At 42.8% G+C, this 22,936-nt stretch overlaps 1 protein-coding gene across 1 annotated transcript in view; it reads left to right on the plus strand.

Annotated features, from left to right (window-relative positions):
* LOC308610807 (uncharacterized protein) overlaps window positions 1–22,936 on the plus strand; it is a gene marked incomplete at its 5' end in the record, with an annotated part of 186,759 nt that overhangs the window by 121,646 nt on the left and 42,177 nt on the right. The window lies entirely within an intron of this gene.

The raw sequence follows: 22,936 nt of genomic DNA on the forward strand, positions 1-22,936 counted from the left end.
GGCCATATTTTCCTCTTATAAAAAGAGAGTTCAACTAGAACTGTCCATTTTCTCATCTGTAAAACAAGAGCACTGAATCAGCTGACTGTATTCATTCAGAACTCAATTTCCTTATCTTATGATCACTAAGCTTCTCCCTAAATCTAATATACTAAGGTTCTAAGGAAAGGAAAATATATTACTAACGACATGTTTTGATTTTAGTTTCTTAGAGTTCAAATGTCCGCCATTTACCTTGGTCTAAGCTTAAGGAACCATTCAAGGGGATACAACGCAGATGGGAGGAGAAAACAGAACCCTCACACAAGCTGTGCTGTGTTGCAATCAGCCTTCCGTTTGAAAAATAATCTTCACTATAGCTTTAAAGTGATAACTTTGTACCTGCAATGCTTCTTGTTTCAAACGGATTTTCTCTGGCTCCTCCTGAACACGTTCTGAGGAATCGTCGACCTCTTCGATTTCTGAGGAGGAAGGACTCTCTACTGTCACCGTCACAGGAAATTCTGATGGACCTGAGTGTCACAAGAAGAAGATAGGAAACCACAGAGTTGTTACACTAAAGTGCAAAGAAAGAAGACAAGATTGTATAAAAGACAACACAAGCCAGATACCAAATATCCAAATATTAGAGGACATTTAACAAAAGTGATCTGAGGTATCATTCTTTATAAATGTCTCTCACTGCTCTTTAGTGTAAAACAGGCAATGACTAAGTAAAAGTACAGGAACTTATTTTTGCTATGTTACTGTACAGACCTCTGTTGTACGTGGTTAGGATTAGTAATGGGAATTGCCCATATTATTTTATTACGTTTCTTTCACAGAAGCCAAGTGAAGATCCAAGGTAAACATTTTTTCTCAGATCAACTTTATACTGCAAATGAAAAATTTATTCTTCACCATCAGACAAAAGCAGTCTGGAAGAAAATGTAGTTTTTCAGAGGAAAATACATCAGTAAAGGGACTGATGAATAATCAGGAAGTCAACATATCTAAGCTGTGAATAATAGACATTAGAATTAAAAAAAATAAATCACATACACATACACAACTAAAACTGACCCATCAAAAATTTCATCTTCTCACCACCCTTAAGCCAAAACTAGGGCAACAATTCTCCCAGCAAGCTTCACTGCCACTGCAATGTTGTTCAATAGGACATTTCCAAACATTTAAAAACTGACCTGGCCACAACCCCATAAAAGTCTACAGATCATAAAGAACTGTGCTGGGATTATATAACCACGCAGAAGACAAGTCACTAGGACATCATTTTGACAACAAGCAGCAAACCCTGCAGCATAGGAAAACCCTAACAGGAGAACGAGGTGCACACCCCTCTCTCTGGGAATGCAAGGCCAGGACTGACACCCAAGATGCTCTTCTCTCAACCTCAGCAGTGGTGCCATTCACAGAGCAACTATGCAGTCTCCCAAGACCACTGGGAAGGAGAATCTGATACTGACAGTATTCGCTTGCCACGAGGCCATAAGCGAGGGAATGTGTGTGGCCTTGGTGAGAGAGCAGAGGTTTGGGAGATGTTGCTTTATATTGGCTTTCAGATCAGGAATTTGTACATATAGCCCGCAAACAACGTTTCTTGAAAACATGTGAATATTCTTGAGTATGACAGCTCCACGTGAGGGGTCAGAAATGGCAGTCAAGTTCGTTTCACTGGGTAACAGCTGATTTGCGGACTGGAAAACAGGCTTCCTTGTTTACAGACATAACCATAAGGCTGCCAGTTGTGCGCCAAATCCACACAACTACACAGTTGCATTGGGAGAGCGACCAAACATGTTTTACATGGATTTATTTCAGAGAGGGAAATGCTTCTTGGAAGGCTCTGTCAGTTTAAAAAGCAAGAAGAATGACCATCCACCTTTCCCAGTTCAAGCCCTATATATCATAAATATGATAGCTACACACCACCAACTGATTACATACATCACGAGCTTTGATGAATGGAAAGCCCCTAAAAAGATAGCAACAAAACGAACTTAGATCTTCATGTAAATACATCACCAGTTAAACCCAGTTAATACAACTATTTAGTAGTATGAACAGTATCCATACAGAATTGTGTATGAAAGTAAATAAGCTCAAAACAAGGACCTGGAGGGCTCTGCTACGGAGAAAACAGAACAGAATTCAGCCTACTGGCTTGGTAATCACTCTCTGAACTGCTGAGAGGCCCCTTCAGCTCCTATGTTCAGGATGGTTGAGATTTCAGTCTCTCTTCTTTAAATGGTGATATTAATCGTTCTCTAATTTACCCCCCTGTGTGAGGAGGATGGACCTGTGATTAAGTGTCTCAGGAAGAAGACAGGAAACCACAGAGCTGTGAAACTCAAGTGCAAACACTGGAGATTCAACACTAGTTTATGCAACAGCAATTCACATTACCATTTGCAAAAAAGTAGTCGGTTGTCCAGTGAGGATTAGAAACATCCATTTAACATGAGCAACTGAACAGATATTTTACACAGGAACTACTTCAAGTACTATTTAAAATCAATTCTCTTTGTTTTCTTAAGCAATTGTTAATCCCCAATTTCCTGATTACTACCAAGTAAGTCACCTGAAGATCATCTAGAGCCATCTATTTCACTTAGCAAGCCTAAAGCTATAATTCAACCATTTTATTTACTGTTCTGTGACAAAAATTACTATGAACAGCTATCCCCTGGATAAGAAATCAGGTAATGCTAGTTTGACTCACTAAATCTGATTTACTGAGTTAATAAGCCAGTTGATTCAGAATAGGTCTAATGCATATTTTTCATCCATTCTGCATTAAACTATTTCCCATGCCTAAAATGTCTTTTTTCCCATTCGTACGTATCCAAATTCTTACTTCTGTGCTGTAGGGCTTCGATCAACTACACCTGCCTTTAATCAAACTTTCCTCACATGCACAATTGGTGATCATTTTAGTCTCCTCAAGACTCCCACGGAGTTACCTCTGTTGTGACACTTGAGAAACAACTTGAAACTCCCAATTTTAATTTTTCTTCCTTAGAGGGCTTATTAGGCAGAAGCCATGTGTGAGTTACCTTTTTTCCTCTACACAAAGCACCAGAGACCACCCACATAATACAAGTTCCAAAATAAAGAACTCTAAATGACTGAAAAAGACAGGGAATGCAAACAGGTTACCTGTTGCTTTTTGCACTTTCTGCAGGACACAATGGCCGGAAACCAGACACTCCAGGTGGTAGCGCTTCAGGAGGGTAACATTCTTGACCAGCAGAGTGTTTCCTTCCATTACTTACAGGCTTCTTTGCGGCCAAAAGACTACGTTTGACAAAGCATGAAAACAAGGAATCAAGATGCACCAAAGGTCTACACAGCAACTGTCACATGTGCACACGTCGAAAGGAATCAAAAAGGCACTTGACAATGATGCCAAGCCCATTAAAAAGAGGATCGGTTTTGTACAAAGGTTTTCCATAAGCCAGCATTTTAAAAAAATATAAGTTCTCTACAGTAACAAGTTATTTTAACTAAAACAAAAGTATCGAGATGTGCAGAAATGCAAAAATAAAGTTTAAAAAAAGATCCCAAAGTATGATACATTTTATGTATCATGCAGAAACACTCAAGTTTCCTGAATCGTAGAACACCTTTGGCATTTCTGAGTCTCAAGGACACAGGAACACAGATATACCCATGACTTCTGCCAAACAGAATCTTCAGAAGTAGACCAAAAGTTAAATTTAAGATGAATTTTTCTATGGAAAAACAATACAAGTTATAAGGCTGCAAGTTGCTGAGGGGTAGGTGAGTCAATTTTACCCTCCTATAAGCCTGTCAACCTTCACTGCTCCTTTGATTTCATATAGAAAACACAAAAAAAACCAAATGAAACCCACCGGATGAAAGAGTGAAATGTGGAGACTTACCCTATATTTCAGTAGTAAAGAGGCAAGTATCTTTATAGGAAACATTTGGTTGCAGAAACTAGACCTACGTGTTAATATTTTACTTAGAACAAGCCATATATTAAAATTCACATTTAAATATTTAATTTGAATTTACTGAAAACAAACATCATAGGTTAAAATGGTTATATTTATCCTTCAAAGCTACTGTATTTTATGTTATTTTATTTATTTATTTTAATAGATCTTGATTGGAGTATAATTGCTTCACAATTCTGTTAGTTTCTGTTACACAACAAAGCGAATCAGCCATATGCATACACATGTCCCCATATCCCACCCTCTTGAGCCTCCCTCCCACCCTCCCTATCCCACCCCTCTAGGTCATCGCAAAGCACCAAGCTGATCTCCCTGTGCTATGCTGCTGCTTTCTACTATATTTTAGCAGCATTAGGATGCAGGGTAAAATGGAGTGTATGTGGTAATATAGGACAAATATTTCATAGAGTGTAGCTTATTGATAATCACCACACGATCCTGTGTGATTTACATGCCTCTTAAAAATATATAGGAGCTCAGTTCATTTTGTGCTATTTTATTGTGTTTTTTAACTTCATTGCCATCAAAAAAAATGTTTGTATGCATATGGTTTGTATGTGTATACCCTTCCTTTACTTTCAGAAACTAATGCAAATACATTTGTATTAAAATTTTTTTAATTACACTTTTCTTGTTAGGAGATTAAAAAATTTCTAATAAAAGTTCCCATCTTTTATTAGGCATATATAAGTACAATATAAATGTGACACAATTCACACCATTATTTCACTCCTATACTCAGCTGGATCTAGGTATATACCCAGATACTGATTTGGCTTACCTCTATGTCTCCAAATAACTGAGGCAAATACAAAAAAAGCCCAAGAAATAAAATTACTCTTAAAAGAGCTCAATGAGCTTGTATACTTCAGTTACATTTCCACTTTGTTTAATCATGCTAACTAAAAAAAAAAAGTTTAACTGTTCTCATTCCATGATGCCCTATTATTCTGTACTAATTTTACAGAATTCCTAATATGTTTTACATATACATGTTTTATTTATATATCTTTCCATTTCTAATATCATAGCAAAAGTCAATGTAGCTATTTTAAGAATGCTTTACATATGATATAAATTTTTAATAATAATATCTAATGAGTGTGATATCACAAATCTTAACTTCTTTGAATGTACTATTTGATTATTAAAATATCACTCTCTTGAAATAACAATGGGCAGACGATCATAAGCTTTTTTTTGACTTCATAAACACTCTTAACAACTTATTTAATACACTATTGTCCAAGCAAGTTGATTAATAGAGAATCAAAAACATACAACTTTAAGTAGAAAAAAAAAAAGCTGTATTTATGAAGATGTTTACAATAGTTTATTTGAGGTTATTTCCAATTTTTCACCAATTTAAAAAATTGACCTACTCAATGAAACCTTGTGAATGCAATGGTAAAAAGTATAACTATGAATCACAGAATTTAAATTTAGTATGAAAAGATAAGAATGGCAAATTATATTGAAGCTATGTGGAATTATGTTTATAGACAGCAGGAAAGAGAAAATAAAAATGTAAATATTGCTTGATAGGATAATGGGATTAGAGGTGGTCTTTTAAATTTTTCATTTTTATGCTAATACAATACCGTTATAAAACCCAAAAACCTTCAAACAACACATTTTTTAAAAATTGTGGTAAACTACACAAAACAGAAAATTTATAATTTTAACCATTTTAAAGTGGACCGTTCAGTGATATGAAGTCAACAAAGTTTTAAAACTTTCAGAGGGCACCTGAATAAAAGATGTGTTGTCCACTGGTGATTTTAATGTATCTGGTATATAACTAAAGTCACCACAAAACTCTTTGTGGGAAATTGGCAGATCATAAACATAAACAATTTATTTTGCTTTTTATTAAACCTTATTGTTTTGCTGTTTCAAAATTCAAATTTACTCACAAGAAAGAGTCAGTTTCATGTTAGATTTGGTTTCACAAATGCTGCTCCTACTATTCATTCTTATCACCAAAAAAAAAAAGACTATTTGTGACTAACGATAATATGCTACAGAAAATAAAAAGTTAAAAGGTTTTCAATCTGCATATCTGGGAACCTAAATTAAAGCATCACACAACATTTTCAAAAACAGAAAAGCCATTTGATTTGACTAAAATCTTAGTTTTAAGATAGCAGAAAGTACCTTGATAATTTTCTTTTAAGAAAGAAAGAAAACCAAGCCATTAAAGAGAAATTCTTCCGAAAGAACTGAAACATGTTATATACCTCTGACTTGGCACTCCTTCCATCTGGAGAACTTTTTTGGTAACTGTTTTCATCACAGAATGATCTAAAGTAAAATGAATTGAAATTAGAGTAATTATTTTCCAATGAGTGGCTCTTTCCATTTAAAACCCAAAGCCAACTAATTATTGCTTTACCCATACATTTAAATATGAAATCTACATTATATAATTATACACTTATTTCCCCCTTTGTGTATTCTAATTTCTTCCTCAGAAACCTAAGATGCCATCTTGCAGACTGCCCACAGTGGCTACTATTTTGGCAGCAGCAAAGGTCAACTTGAAACATTTTGCATCTAAAGTGGCTTTGGATACCTTTGGATACAAAGTACAGTCTGAGCACCGTCCAGACACTTAGATACCTAAAGAGCATCTAAGATATCAAACCAGGGCATCCAAGATAACAAACCAAGTCCTGATATTCCCTCAAAAGCTGCTCCTCCCATCAGCCCCCTTCTTCTAAGGGATACTACCCAGTTGCACACATAATCATCAACGACTTGTCTCCTTGTTACTATTTCCTTCATACCTCACATCTATCTGCAGGTCTTGAGAGCTACACCCTCAAAACACAACCTGAATTCAACCACTTTTCACTTGCTGCAAACTTCCAACCTAACCTAGGCCATAAACATCTCTTATTTGGAGCACTGTGATAGTCTCCTAACTGGTCTCCCTGTTCCTCTTCTTTTTTTTTTTTTTTTTTTTTTTTTTTTTTTGCGGTACACGGGCCTCTCACTGTTGTGGCCTCTCCCGTTGCGGAGCACAGGCTCCGGACACGCAGGCTCAGCGGCCATGGCTCACGGGCCCAGTCGCTCCGCAGCATGTGGGATCTTCCTGGACCGGGGCACGAACCCGCGTCCCCTGCATCGGCAGGTGGATTCTCAACCGCTGCGCCACCAGGGAAGCCCCCTGTTCCTCTTATTTATCCTCCCAGGTCCCTTCTCTATACCAGGTCACCTTATTCAGATACGATTTGGATCATGCCTTTTTCCAGTTCAAACCCCTCTACTCATTTAGAATAATCCACATCTTTACTCTGGCCTTCAAGACTTTACAAGAGCAGACCCCTGGCTAGCTCCTTGACCTCATGTTCTACCACACTCTTCTTCACCCGGTACTCTGCCCAGATTGGCCTCCTTGCTTTTCCTTAAATACTCCACCCACCTACCTGCCTACATACTCATTGCCTCCTTGTCCTGGAATGTGCTTACTCCACATCTTCCATGGCTTGCTCCTCTCTTCATTCAGGTCTCCGTTCAAATGCCACTTCTCCAGTGAAGCTGTCCCCTAACAAACCTATCCAATGGAGTCCTACCTGCTCTCCCTCACTCTCCTTACATTAAGATACTTTTGCACTTCCTACTCTCTAAAATTATATGACTTATCTGTTTACTCATTTCTATCTGATCTCCTTCACTAGAATGTAAGCTCCATGAGGGCAAGACTTTTGTCTGTCTGGTTCACTGCTTTATCCCTAGTCCCTAAACCCGTCTCTGGCACACAGAAGATGATTACAAAATTACTTGTGAATCTGACAAATGAATAAAGTACTCCTGGCAAGAATTCAGAGGTTGCACAGGAAAGAAAGAATGCTCTTGGTGGAAGCAGGCTTAGTATCTAGGTTCACCTCTATTCAGAGTAGAGATCAGAAAAATTGACAAGTATAATTCACTTTAATTAGTACATTAGCTGCTAAAAACATAAGGGAAGTGCAACACTAGAAAAGTACAGTTGAAGCTTGAACAACATGGGTTTGAACCTCGTGGGTCCACTGACACACGCATAGTTTTTAATACATAGTTACTATCGTCCTACATGATCCAAGGTTGGTTGAATCCACAGATGTGGAACCACTGACTATAAACTTATACCCAGATCTTCAACTGCATAGGGGTCGACACCCCTAACCCCACGTTGTTCAAGGGCCAACTGGATATGATGAGGAAAGTTAAACACATTAAGTTTTAAAAAACTGTCAATACCTGAACAAATTCTTTTTGTTTTGCTATGTGTTTATCAATTTTAAAAAAGTGACCACATACCAACCAGCAGATTTTTTCTTATATCCAGAACGAGCAGAGTTCTGTTGGTTTCAAGGGCCTTTAGTAAAGCCTTTGCTCCTTCACTGGTGAGGCCGCACTGCTGCAGGTCAAGTGCTTTCGATGAAAGACAAAAGGTCACTTGCTAACTCTACAGATTTAACATATAGACAACTCTCGTTTTCTCACGTGTGGAAGAGTCCTGCACAGGACAAGTCATGGCAGGTTTGTAATTTTGGGTATGGAAAAACAGAGACATATACGCACACACATAATGCATAATCCAATTTTAAAACCTCTTCTTGGATGTGCAATGATAACCCTGGCTTTAGTACCAATAAATCAGACAACATATTTTACAATTACAGAACTGAAGAATAACTGTATATAACCTATGAGCAAAAAGCATCACAAAATGAATCTCAGTTCATAATTAGCAAGGGCGGCAGGGGCATGTAAACCTCACAAGCAAAACCTGGTGGAGCTCAGAAATGCACTGCATTCTTTTGATCATGATCTTCAGCTCCAAATCACACTTGAAACTAGTTCAAAGGGGAAAACAAAATAGAAGAAATGTAATAACTGTTAGTTTTAGAGGAAAAAAAGACAAGTCTAAGAGGATACAAATAATAAAAACTTTCAACAATGTGTGAGTAGAGAATACATACTAAAAACCTATCATGAAAGTATGATGGTCAAGAACCCTCGCAGTAAAAGGTCAGACAAAAACCAGAAAAACTGATCATGAATTCTAGTAGTTCTGGGGCTGAACAACCTACTCATTTAAACCAAAGGGATCATCACTAAAGCACAGGGATTAAAAACTATTACATGAAAGGAAACTATCATGAGTCTTTTGTTTAAGTGTTGTGTGGACCATCACATTAAAATAACTGGAGTCTTTCAACACCCCCATGACGCACAGAAATAGCAAGTCAGACATACGGATCTGACAGGATATGATACAACCCTTACAAACTCTCACTACAGAAGAATGGACACAGGGTATAATTAACCAAATAGCCAAATTAATACAAACAGCCAGTAAACCTCACCAGTCAATGAGATGAATACAAAATAAAACAAAATGTGGTTATTCTCCTATCAGATGAAGCCACGATTCTGTAAGAAAAGCCTTTAAATAATGTCTATACACTTTGGATCCAACAACTCTCTTTCTAAGAATTTAACCAAAAGAAATAGTCAGAGATATAGGTAAGGATATATATCAGAGTACTCTTTGTAACTGAAAAACTGGACAAAGCTTATATACAAGAATGGATAAGCTATGTGCACTGTGGCATATTCATATAATGGAATACTGAACAATCACAAAAAATGATGTAGGAGATGCAAATTTACTGACTTGCTAAAATGCTCATACTAAATTAATTGAAAAAAGTTATAAAATTTGGAGTAATCCCACTTGCATAGAAAATGGAGAGGTACTCATTTTTGTAGTTTCACATTTTTTTACAAGTGCTACAGGCCAGTGTTTGTGAGAGGCAGGCTTCCCATCTACTGTTGGGGTGGACTACAAATTGGCATAGCCTTTCTGGGTGGTAATTTGGCCATGTGTATCAAATGTCTTAAAAATAGGTCACACTTAGTCATTCCACTTGTAGTACCTTATTCTACAGAAGTAATCCCGATGGACACAGAGATGTATATACAACGTATTCACATTGTTTCTGACAGGGAAAAGCACACAAACTGTCTAAATAGAATTGCAAAGAATTGATTAAACTATGGGACATCAATACGACGCAATACTACATGATACATCTTTAAGTGAAAAAAGCAGGAATGTGAAATAGCAAGTATACTACAATTCTATTTTTGTAATCCCTAAGTGTACATATATATTTGTAGAAGAAAAAAAGACTGAAAGTATATACGCCAAAATGAACAGTGATTATATCTGGGTATTAAAATTATAGGTTCTCTTGTTACTCTGTATTTTCTGTAAAGGATATATGCAACTCTTAGAGAAAGTTGAAAAGCAAAATAAAAGCTATCAGTAAAATGAGGCTTTAAAAAATCCTATCACGGGCCTCCCTGGTGGCGCAGTGGTTGAGAGTCCGCCTGCGGATGCAGGGGATACGGGTTCGTGCCCCGGTCTGGGAGGATCCCATATGCAGCGGAGCGGCTGGGCCCGTGAGCCATGGCCGCTGGGCCTGCGTGTCCGGAGCCTGTGCTCCGCAACGGGAGAGGCCACAACAGTGAGAGGCCCGCATACCGCAAAAAGAAAAAAAAAAAAAACAAATCCTATCACAATAGTATCATGCCAAAAGCTAAGCATATTTCATATTAAACATTCAATATTTTCAATTTTAGAATTTCCCTCTAAGCCATAAATCCTCACTAAGAGATTCTGCCAAAGCACTTGCACCCAGGTCACCAATGAGCGGGTTGCAGTTCAGAGTGATGCGCCTCAAACCAGCCATGCAGTCAAGATCACGTCTCCTGGAATGAAGACTCTCAGCCCAGGTTTCTTCATGCCTTCTGGTAGTCGGATACTTCAAAGATTTAATGGGATGAAATTAAGATGCTTGAATAAGGAAACACGGTGTGCCTGAGTATGGCTTCTTATGTCAGAGATTTACACACACACACAGATCAAGCATATATGCCAGGAGCATCAACCTGAGAAATTCAACAGTCACTTCTGGTTTACGAGTCCAGTGACCCAGATACTGCTCGGTCAGTGATTAGATTCTAGCCACTGCATTTCCTGTTTCTGAACACTTATGTAAAGTTGGACAACTCAATTACAGTCTATGAATTATTTTCCTTATCTTCTAAGTCAGGGAATTGGTTCTAAATTCTATCTTTGCTGAGGCCCTATATTTCATCATCCTGTCCTCCAATGGCCTCCAAACACCTGACTGGGCAAACCATAAGAAAACTTTTTAATATGCATCTTATTTATTAACAAATTATATACACAAAGTTCCATACATAGAATTTATGTACATGATAAACTACACAGATTTTTAAAAATAATACAAAGGTAAAAATGTTCTAATATTTTCTTTTCCTAACTCCTAAGGCATTATTTTATTTTACTTATTTTTTTATAAAGATTTATTTATTTATTTGCTTGTTTGTTTGTTTGGCTGTGCCGGGTCTTTAGTTGCAGCATGCCGGATCTTTTAGTTGTGGCATGTGGGCTCTTAGTTATGGCAGGCACGTGGGATCTAGTTCCTTGAGCAGGGATCGAACCCAAGCCCCCTACATTGGGAGCACATAGTGTTAACTGCTGGACCGCCAGGGAAGTCGCAAGCATTATTTTAAAAACTATATTTACAAAATGTATCTCACATGCTACCTAGGGTGTGCACACAAGCTTTAGAGCCCTGGACTATGCAGAGCCAGTTTGATGTGCCTTGGGAAAATAATGGTTTGACATTTAAGCAAAAGTACTGTCTTGAAGACATTCAATTCTTTATATTCATAAAGTAAATTTTGGTAACAGGGAACACTGACTGTCAATGAAAAAAGTCTTATTACATTCCTGAAAAAGTAAAAGACTCAAACTGCCTTCGTTACTCTAAAAGGAAAATCATTAGTGTCATTTTTCTATTAACAATAACTTATTAAAGCTCCAAGCAGAAACAACAGCAATCACTTACACAGCGCTTAGTATGTGCTAGGCACTATTTATACAAATAAGTGCATTTAAACCTCATAATGAGGCATAGAGGTTAAGTGATTTGCCCATGGTCACTAGCTATGAAATGGGAGGAAAGGGAATTTGAACCTAGGCCATTTGGCTTCCGCACCCAAGTTCCTGACTGTTTTCTACCTCAGGGGTCAATGCACTTGCCCTGTATAGGCTCAAAGAAGTTTTCAATTTTTAAAATCTAAATTTAAACATTTCCAGATTTGTGGGCTATATAGTTTCTGTTGCAACTACTCGGCCCCACTGGTGTAGGGTGAAAGGAGCCATAACTACCATGTAAACAATGGGTGTGACTATGTTCCAGAAAAACTTCCTTTACAAAGCCAGGCGACGGGCTGGATCTGGCCCACCAGCCAGAGTTTACCTATCCCTGATCTGCACCATCAAACTATTAAAAAGCCTTCATGTCAAATTATTAACTAACTTTAGGCCTAAATACAGTCATTATAACCACTGTAAAGTTGTTAAGGCATTATTTTAAAAACTGTATTTACAAATTGCTGATGTACTGACTTTTCTTAGTTTAAAAACTACAACAGCTAATAAACACTTGATTCATTTAAGTCTTGAAGACTAGAATGGCATAGTTTCTTCACAGTATTACAATAAATGTTTTCAGTAAAATAATACATAAAAGTATTATTAGGTATTATATATTAAATCTCTTATTTCTAAAATTAAGTGGACTATCTTTACTAAATGGTAGAATCCCAAACTGAAAACTGGTCATATTCTTTCAGCAAAATGAAAGCTGCGCTCACATGTATCAAAAGGCAAAAATTAGGGCTTCCCTGGTGGCGCAGTGGTTGAGAGTCCGCCTGCCAATGCAGGGGACATGGGTTCGTGCCCCAGTCCGGGAAGATCCCACATGCCGGGGAGTGGCTAGGTCCGTGAGCCATGGCCGCTGAGCCTGCGCGTCCAGAGCCTGTGCTCTGCAACGGGAGAGGCCACAACAGTACCACACACACACACAAAAAAAGACAAAAATTAACTGCCCTCTGTATCAATATATTAATGTGTTTCAATCACATATGTTTTCATGAAAGTTTAAACATAAAATCACCTTTAAGATCTAGGCCATATGATCTGCTCCATGCCATGTCAGAATACACCCCGTGACGTTTACTTAACTTGTCTTAAGTGTGATAGAATTCTTTATACCTTGACAAATAACTAAAAGGAAACAAAAAAAACCCACACACACAATAAGATGAAGAGCCTATACATTTGTCAATCTTGACTTATTTGCTTTTCTTGAGTCAGTTGGAGGTTTATAGCCACATTCTCAAAATCATTAACTACAATCTTCCCAAACAGGTAATTGATGAACAGATGCATTCTAAAACTTGTCAGTAACAAAGTGCTATTCCACTTTACAGCAACAGTTTAATTCTATTTAGATACTAAAACTGAATACACTGAATACTGCAAACTTGATTCCCAACCACTCAGCAAAGTACTACATACATTTTCAGATATAGGAAAAAAAAGAAAAAAAAGAAAAAGCATACGATTCTTCCTATTTTCATTTCCAAAGATACATCCCAATCTTAATGATCAATCAGCGATTTAAACGTCAACTGTAAACCCAGTATACTGCTGCTATGCAGTGTACTAGAGCAAAAGAAGAGAGAGGACCTCAAACTCTCTGTTCCCTCAAATTCAAAGGCAGGCTTCCTGACCCCTCCAGACCACTACTGGACACAGGGAAGGCACACTAATGTTTCAGGACCCCAACCAACAGTCACCTGCTTTGTGATTACTTCCATGACACACCCTCACCAACACCAGAGTTTGCTGCTCCTACGGGACGTTACATGTATTTACTATTTTAACACATACCACAGTGCATCATAATTATGATTGCAGATAGAGGTTCTAACAATTGAAAGAGAATGATGACTTTTTTGCTCTTTACATCTTGCTATTTCCCTTCCCATAATATTTCTTGAAGCGAAACCGTAAAATATAGACAAACACAAAAAACAGAAAATATACAAAAGGTGTGCTTTGCACCTTAACGCAAACTTAAGTAAAATTAGTTCTGACAGTATCCAGCATGACAAACTTCCATGGTACAAATGAGAATGGACCAAGGTTTGAGCAGGTACAGGAGACAATCCAGGCATGAACAACACCAAGGAAAGGTAGACAGGAAGTAACATGGTGTGTAGGAAATCACGAGACCAGTCTGATGGGAAGAGACTTAAACAAGACTGAAACTCACTTCCTAAACCTCCATCTCCAATTGGACAATTCGCAGGACACAGGTGCACCAAAGTGGCCAATTTATTCAATCCCTTTAATATGGAGGAAGAGTTTAAAATTTTACTGGTTTAATTTGCCCCAAAAGCAACTCTCAACAGTTATGGCTTCTGTCGTCGGAGCTTTGTATGAAATTAAGTCAAAGTGTGGAGCTCCTTTGCCTTTTTTTTTTTTCTCCTTAAAAAAGAAAAGAAACAATTGTTCCGAGTAAAAACAAACATATTCCAAAGCATGTGTACATTGAAAAGTAAAGAAACTTTATTAACAACTTCATAAAAACTGACTTAAAAGTTTAAAAAGAAAAAAACATGTTTCGAAGTCCTTCCGACTGGAGTCGTGTCTCATAGTGTCCTTTCTTTACAGAAATAGTCGTATTATGACACATATGCACAAGGATTAACACCATGACACACTGTACACGGCGGGCCCCGGCGAGCTCACCAGGCGTCATCTGAGTCCAGGTCTCTGGGGAGGATCCACTCCACGGATGAGCCCAGCAGAGTCTGAAGCTCGTTCGTGAACTCCACCACATCTAAGAGCTCCTTACTTTCCGGATTAAAGGACTCCAGGTCTTTGGGGCAAGAGAATAAGAGACTTGCTGACACTTGCCGGTAGAACTCGGCCTCCGTGATGGTGACAATTTCCACATTTGGAAAATTGCAGCGGAATATGCAGGAGGACATTTGCAGTTTCTTGAGCAGGTCTGAGAGCAACAGCCAGTTACGAGGCCTACACCAGAGAAAGGACAGTGGTTTGAGTTTCCGGCAAAATGAGAGGCGCTCCCAACTATGAACTACCCGTCTCCTGGCGGGGAAAGGGCCTGCTCCTTCCACTTTGATTACCCCACCCCCACCCCACTTCTCACTGTCCTTAGAAGATCTACTTCTTCTTTTTCTTTTTTAATTTTATTTATTTATTTATTTTTGGCTGCATTGGGCCTGTTGCTGTGCACGGGCTTTCTCTAGTTGTGGCTCGTGGGCTCTAGAGCGCAGGCTCAGTAGCTGTGGCGCACGGTCTTAGTTGCTCCGTGGCATGTGGGATCTTCCCGGACCAGGGCTCGAACCTGTGTCCCCTGAACTGGCAGGCGGATTCTTAACCACTGTGCCACCAGGGAAGCCCGGAAGATCTACTTCTAGCGGGGGAACTCTGGACTCATGTGCATGTGTTAAGAGACCACCTAGGGCGGATCAGCCAACTTAGACAAAAGCAGGAGCAGCGCCCCTGAACCAGCCTCGTTGCAGGCCACCCCAGTGCTGCCTTGGCTCTGGCCACAACTCAGGTCACCCCTCTCCAAGTAAGTGCACCCCGTTCTAGTCACTGGGGAAAACCAGTCTGTATGCCAACCCAAGGGAGATGGCAAACACCTCTTTGACCTCTCCTCTCCTCCGGCCCTCACGGAGAGAGCATGAGAAACACTCGAGGTCACCTGGCTTTCCTTGCCTTTCCCACACCTCCAACCCGCCCCTCAATGCTGCCGGGAGTGAGGCTTTTTCGAGAAGGGAGGTGGTACAATCCTTTCTGATACCCTGCCACGCTTTATGATCTCTATCCCGAATACAATGTCACCACAAAGGCAGACACGGTCCCAGCCTCAGAGTCCAAGGAGGATGCTACTCCTTAAGCACCGGGGTCAACACACAGCAGAGCAAGGTCTCCTGATGTGTTCACTCCGAAGGGTTGGTCATGGGGCACAGTGGCCCGACTGTGGGGACAAGACTCGATCTAAGCAAATCTGAAGACACATAAGATCCCAGGTGCCACATACGGCTTTCTCTAATCTTATACGAGAAGAGGGTACACATCAGTATTGTCCCGTGGACCTCACGTGCCTTGGAAGGCCCCTATGGTAGCCGTTTGGGGAGGATCCCTTCCCCAAGAGTTTAGTGACTGAAACTGTGCAATTGCAGTCGCTGACTCCCGTGTCCTTTGGGCTCTAGGGGTGTGTTCCAATGAGGGCAGTTGGCTGGGGAGCCCTCCCACCCCCCAAACTTTTCTGGAAAAGTTCCACTGCATTATGTGAGGTCGGTGGACACTTGGTGAGGAATTCACTCACCCCCCAACCCAGCCACCCTCATCTGCTGAAGGGGATTTCTAACTCCTGCCAGCCCACAGAGCAGCTGGGCTCGCTCTCGAACACACGCTGGCCACGCTCACCCCTGAGCGACGGACACCTGGACGTTATAACACGGCAAAACGGGGTCTTCGGAAAATTCAAACTCCAATAGGTTACCATAGGCCTCGTTGCTGTCATCCTGGTCCTCCGGTCCTGCGGGATTTGCTAAAACATCGTAACCACTTTCATCATCTGGTTCTAACCGGGGGGGCAAACAAGAGAGAGGTCAGTAAGCTGGAGCAAGATACCAGCTGTTCTCCAAAAAGGACCCTGGAAAAATTCTTTCCCAAGCAAGCCCTGCTCACAGCACCACCCCCACCCCTACCCCCACCCCCACAAGCCCAACTGAAACGAACAAGGCTGCTCACCACACACACAGCTGCCAGAGAACTCCGAAGAGCAACCGGGGTTACCGTCATCAGGAGCCTGCAGGTTATTTCAACAGTGTGGAGAGAGAGGGGGAGAGAGAGAGAGAGAAACAAGATAACGCCTGCTGGTAAGAGGCAAATGCTGCTGGAGTTCGGGAACATCTCACGCTGGGGCTGGTGTCACCTCCTGACAAGTCCCACTGCACACGCCTCCAGGTATCTGACTGAAACCTCCCCACGCGTCCACCCGCCTTCCTGAGGGACTGCCCGCCTCACCGCCCCAGCCTGCCAAACAAAAGCTAGCCTGGCTAGCTAAGAGTTTTCCAGCCCCCCACCTCGCAAAACTCAAAGTATGTATCTCTTCTTTGACAGACTAACATTGGGCCGCTTTTCCCAGTAAAGGGTCACTTAGAGTAAATGGGGGGTGGGGGTAGGGGGAACCCAGGTGAAAGGCTGTGAAGTCACCGTCTAGATGCTTGAACAAGACCGTGTCTTGACCTCTGCCGTACCTGTTAAGAACTTCTCCAGAAGTTCGCTGTGGTTCACTTTCTTGATGGTTCTACCTGAGTACGTAGCCAGGGTAGGATCAGCACCGTAGGAGAGGAGCAAGCGGACAATTTCGAGATGATCATTCTTGACAGCATCGTGGAGAGGCCTAGGAGAGGTGCGGGGGATTACACCCGTGCACGCGACGCTTGCTTCTAAGGACACGGGGCAAAATCGAGCGTGTACAGCCAAGCCTCGTAGGCGCGCTATTTCACCAAGGAGGTGAGTGTACGGTCGCTGCGACAAATTACTCTGTTATTTCAACACATAACCCTTTACGGGACAGGTGAAGGGACCATCTCAGGCCTAATTCTTCAATGCAAATCTCTCTTAATGCATGGCCCAAGGAAGAACTCAGGCCACGATGAAAACGTTTCCAATGAACTTAAATAGTGACAGACTGTAAGAAGGTAACATACGGCGGGGTGGGGGGAAGAACCCCAGCACCACGGAAGCAGATACGACAAGCCATTGTTATACCATTACAAACAAAACCCAAAAAGTGCAGTTGGTAAAAGAAACTAGGGGCAAAGTGGAACCTCTCGTGAAACCAACTTGGAGATGAGTGATCAACCCTCTCGCCCAGAAGCAGTCGACAGGCAGGGCGAGTTCTCAGGAGGATACAGAGTCCTCCTGCCCGTGTCCGCTGGGGTCAGGAACACTGTCCGCAGTCCCATCCAGAAAGGATGCGATTTGGAAACCAAGAACCACCAAATACCTTACGGTTTTGCTCATTTTATGACTGTCAGGAAAGCCCCAGTGCCCTGCCTCGTGGTGGCATCCCAGGTACAACCAGGAAGATGTTTGGGCTGACTCAGACCTGGGCCTCTGGCCAATAAACCGAGGTCAAGGACAGAGTGGGGGCCAGGCCCGGGGATGTGGGTGGACACGGCAGGTCCTATCAAGCCAGTTGCCACTGGACCTGTCTGTACTCCTGCAACTTTCAACTCACATATATGTTCACGATTGTGATTCAACAGATGCTGGTGGAGAGTCCAGGGTCTTAAAAGAGAACACCCCTGATTATTCATGCAGGCTCAACATTTTCAGGGACTTCTGTCCATAAGAGTGTCACAGAGGTTTAAAGTTCTATGTAAATTTGCCAGAAAGATCTCTCCGATTCCATTCTAGAGGACTCCACCATCAGTGTGCTTACATGGCACTCACTCTCCATCTTTCCTTCTGGGATTCCCCGCACACCCTGAGAACCACTGCCTATGCCCCAGCAGGGCCAGGCCAAGAGCAAGACCGCCACTGACCCGGTTCCATCCTGGGCACTGCAGTTGACATTGGCGCCATATTCAAGGAGGTGTCGTACGATGTTGAGCCAACCTCTTGCACAAGCCTCGTGCAGGGACAGTAACCCGTGTTGTCGCGGTAGTTCACCTCACAAATCTTGTTCTACAGGCAGTACAAGACCGCTTCCTACGGGGAGAGGAGAGGAGAGGAGAGGAGAGGAGATACCATCAGACAACCATACAGTGAACCTTGTAAGGGTGACCTCCCCATAGCTTGCCGGTGCCCACTTTCAAAGGCATACATCCTTGGGGCCAAAAGCCCACCATGGCGCGGGCAGGCGGCAGGCATCCTGGTGGTGGGCAAGAGTGCGTAAGAAGGGCTTGGAGATGCAGACAGTGTTGTCTAAGGCTCTGCTGCACCAGTGGCCTGGCCATGGGCAAGTTACCCTTGAACTTCTCCAAGCTTCCACAGGGCTGCTGAGAGGACGCATTCGGATAGCGATGAAAGCCCTCAGCCCAGGGGCCGACGTGACCAGTACAGAGGTGTCACGGCTGCTAACATCTTAGATGACACATTGCCAAGCACAGACCATTCTCACTTGATGGGTCTGTTCAGTCAGTGGCAGTGGACGATAACACAAGTTTAGATAAAAGTATGGATGACCAACACTTAAAGAGAGCTTAAATCAGCCGGAGAACATTCCCCAGCTTAGAGAAGCAGGGACACCCAGGTCAGCTACATCCTTGCGCCCCCTGTTAAGACCCCAAATCAGAACCTGGGCCTCAGATGCTCTTGTCTGTATGTTAAGTGGAGTTAAAGAGAAGCTCTCTCCCTCCATCCTCGAGGAATGACACAAAATGCCTCCAATAACCCCACCCTCTATTTTGCCTCCCTCCACCCTCTCGAGTAAATATGAAAATTTTAGACTGATTCTGCCCCAAGTTAATGACAGGAACCTGATACACCACAGGCTGCAACCTCCACATTTCAAGAATCAAATAAAACGTTCACCCCCACCTCCGGAGATGTTCTGTGTCAACACTGTGCATTAGAATCACTGTTATTAACCTTATTTCTTTGGCTTGTTAAAATATTAATATGAACCACTCCCAGTAAGCAGAGCAGGAATTTATTCAATGTTTTATTACCTTAAGAAAGTTTTCAGACACATCGAAAGCATTTGCCACCAGAAAACACGTTATACTGTTTATACTGGGTAAGTCGTGCCCAGCAGAGAGCCGTCAGGTTCTGAGAGCTGGGAGTAGGCAGAACGTGCATGTGGCCCAACACATGGTCTGCTGGGTAAGGGGGGATGGGATGGGGTCAGAACAGGCCTCCTTGTGACATCTCTCAGGTAACTCATCTGTTAAACCTAAAACGGGGATCATTCTAGCCGCCCATAAGTGCGAGATGGGTTCTGTAAAACCTTTTATGCCCTTTGGAGGACACGCCAATCAAAGGTGACCACTCACTTGGGAGCAAACTAGAATGTTCCATTTGCTTACCACGTGAACCCAATGGGGCTTGCTGGTAAACCTGGCCATCGGTGCCCTGTTACTTCAGGTCACTGCAGCAGCTCCCTTCCAAAACAAGAGGAGGAAGAGAAAAGGCACGCCCACGAATGCGTTTCTCTGTTTACATCCCAACCTGCCAGAAAGCCCACAATCCTCTGGGCTCCCAGGCCACCTGCCCCGAGCCCTGGTATCCAGGATACCGCATGAAGCTGCTGCTCTTTTAGCAGGCCCTCACTAGCCAGACTTGAGTGGACGGCTGCAAGCTAATGAGTTGTGTGCCCCAGCCAGGGAGAGGCCCTGTCACGTGGCTCTGGGATCAGGTCTGAACGCCACCAACTGCTGTGCACACATCAATTTACTCAACCCAGGGTTTATTTGCTGTGACAATCATGGCCTTCACCTGGAAACCTTCATCACTACTAGGGCAGATTCAAGGGTACCTAGAAATGAAAGGCCGTCCAAGCTGATGGGTAAGTCAACTCTCTTCTCCTGGAAGATGGCAGCAAAGGCAGCAGTAGCCCCACGGCCAGGTCAGACTTTTTGCCACGGGCTATCCTAACTCAACCACGTTGATCCCACTATTTACACAGTGCTTTTCATTTCCCCAGATGAGGACGTCTTCTGTCACCCACAGTAACCCAGGAGCTACCAGGAAAGGAAGGTAGTACTATCCTCATTCAACACTTGGAAACTGAGGCCCAGAGATATTAAACCCCAAGTTCAATTAACATGAAGTACTAGACCTATAACTCAGGTCTTTGGTACCTGGTCAGCTGGGAAGATTCAAAAGGCCCAAGAGGGCCCCAGTTAGAGGTATGCAATCCAGCTGTGACGAGCATCCCACAGGCCTTCTCTGTTGGGGGTCAAGTGGGCTAACTACACTCTCCTAGCTAGGAGGGTGATGGCCTCTAAATGGATGGCAACCATCGCCACCAACACTTTCTCTAACTGAAAGGTGAAGAGGCGGGGCGAGTCTGTCGACGCAACACATTCCTTGGTCTATTTTCTCCGCTAGAAATAAACGGGAGTGTCTGAAGGGCAGCCCAGCCATTCCCAAGCAAAGTCAAACTGCTTTTGTCGGACAGCTCTCTGTTCAGCGGCTATAAGCCGAATGCCATTACCCGCAAAATGTAACCATAAAGGCCATAAGCCCGACGTTGTTAGTTAATTAAATGCCTCATTAACTTTTTTTTTTTTTTTTTTTTTTTGCTGTACGCGGGCCTCTCACTGCTGTGGCCTCTCCCGTTGCGGAGCACAGGCTCCGGACACACAGGCTCCACGGCCATGGCTCGCGGGCCCAGCCGCTGCGCGGCATGTGGGATCTTCCGGGATAGGGGCACGAACCCGTGTCCCCTGCATCGGCAGGCGGACTCTCAACCACTGCGCCACCAGGGAAGCCCCCTCATTAACTTTTTAAAAAACATGACTTATTCAGTTCATAGAAAATTTAACCATCACCGCTAAAGGCACAAGCATGTGGTTGCACACTAGCGTTTTAGCCTAAGAAATAGAAGCCTTTTTCCCAGGACGGAAAGGTTTGAGGTCTTTGGCCACGCAAGTGATCTATTTAACGCGGATCTGAAGCCAGAGTGTGTTTCTAAACTTCCAGAACCACATTATCATGACATAAAGCTCAGACAGCCTTTATACTGCACATGGTATCTTTGGCTAAGCAGAAGAAAATAACCAAGAATGCTGAAGACAAAACTTCAGGAAAACCCTCCCAAACCACACCCTTATCTGCTTAAGCAAACTGTCCTTCAATTTGAAAAGGTTGAAGCTGCCACATCTCCCAACTGGGCCTTCATCCCAACATTTAAAATTCTGCACAGAGAAATCCCAGAAATTTCTGCCCAGAGAAATCAAAGTTGAAAGCGTTCATCTACTTGTCACAATGTTCAGCATCAACACTGGTGATCTGTGGAATCTACATATTGAAATTTACATTTGAAGAAAAAAACAAATCCGACCCTAAACATTCCCAAGGCTTCCTGTGCAATCAAAGGCCAGGTAGCCTAAAAAAGGATGGATCAAGTGCCCCTTGGTCCAGGCCACAGAGCCACCAAACCAAAATGGAAACTGTCTTAGAGGACCAACGAGGGTCTTTTGACGTCTCTGGTCCCAAAGGGAGACTGCTGGAAATGATGCCAAGTTCACAGGTGGGGCTCGGAGCCCCGCCCTCCACGGCGGGTGCAGCAGCACCCCGCCCCCCCATCTCCAGCATTTGCTGGAAGCGGGAGTCTACTTTCTCAACCCTAACCCAAAAGTTGGGGTTAGGGGTCTCCCCCCCACCTCCAGCGTTTGCCGGAAGCAAGGAGACTATCTTCTCAACCACGGGGGGTCTAGCTCCACACTATGTGCAACATCTGCTCTGTCCTCCTAGGCGCCCGCTCTCAGCTCTTGGGAAACCAACTGGGTGCTCCTTGGACTTCACCTGCAAGTAACTGCGCTAACTACCACAAAGTGCTCTCTAGCTAATGGAGAGGTCTCCAAGAGACGTGTAGATATAAACAACAGCACATTCAACCCACAACAACAACAACAAAACACCCCAAACTAAGCATAGCCCTAGTGCTTCCAACTTCCCACCCACAGTCATGCCTTAAGGCCAAGGCAGGCACACTTCCAAGGGCTCACGGCACTATGGACCGGGGTGGGGGGACACGACGGGAGACGGGGGACAGGGGCACAGAGCTGGCTGAGGGTGTGGGCGCCAGGGCTCCGGGCCAGCCTGGGTCCTGCCACCCCAGTGCTCAGCCACACCTCCATGCTCAGCCTGCTGAACCGCGTTTTACTGTCACCATTCAACTCCCACAGGGCTGATGCCAGCACAGAAAAATGCCTTTGCCCTGTGGGCTATTACATCACAATTGCTACTGACAAGTATGGTGGGGGAACTGCACAGGGCATGGAGAGTCATC

The sequence above is a fragment of the Mesoplodon bidens genome (genome assembly GCF_964165515.1).
Source record: "Mesoplodon bidens genome assembly, contig: HAP1_SCAFFOLD_126, whole genome shotgun sequence".
Classification (NCBI taxonomy): domain Eukaryota; kingdom Metazoa; phylum Chordata; class Mammalia; order Artiodactyla; family Ziphiidae; genus Mesoplodon; species Mesoplodon bidens.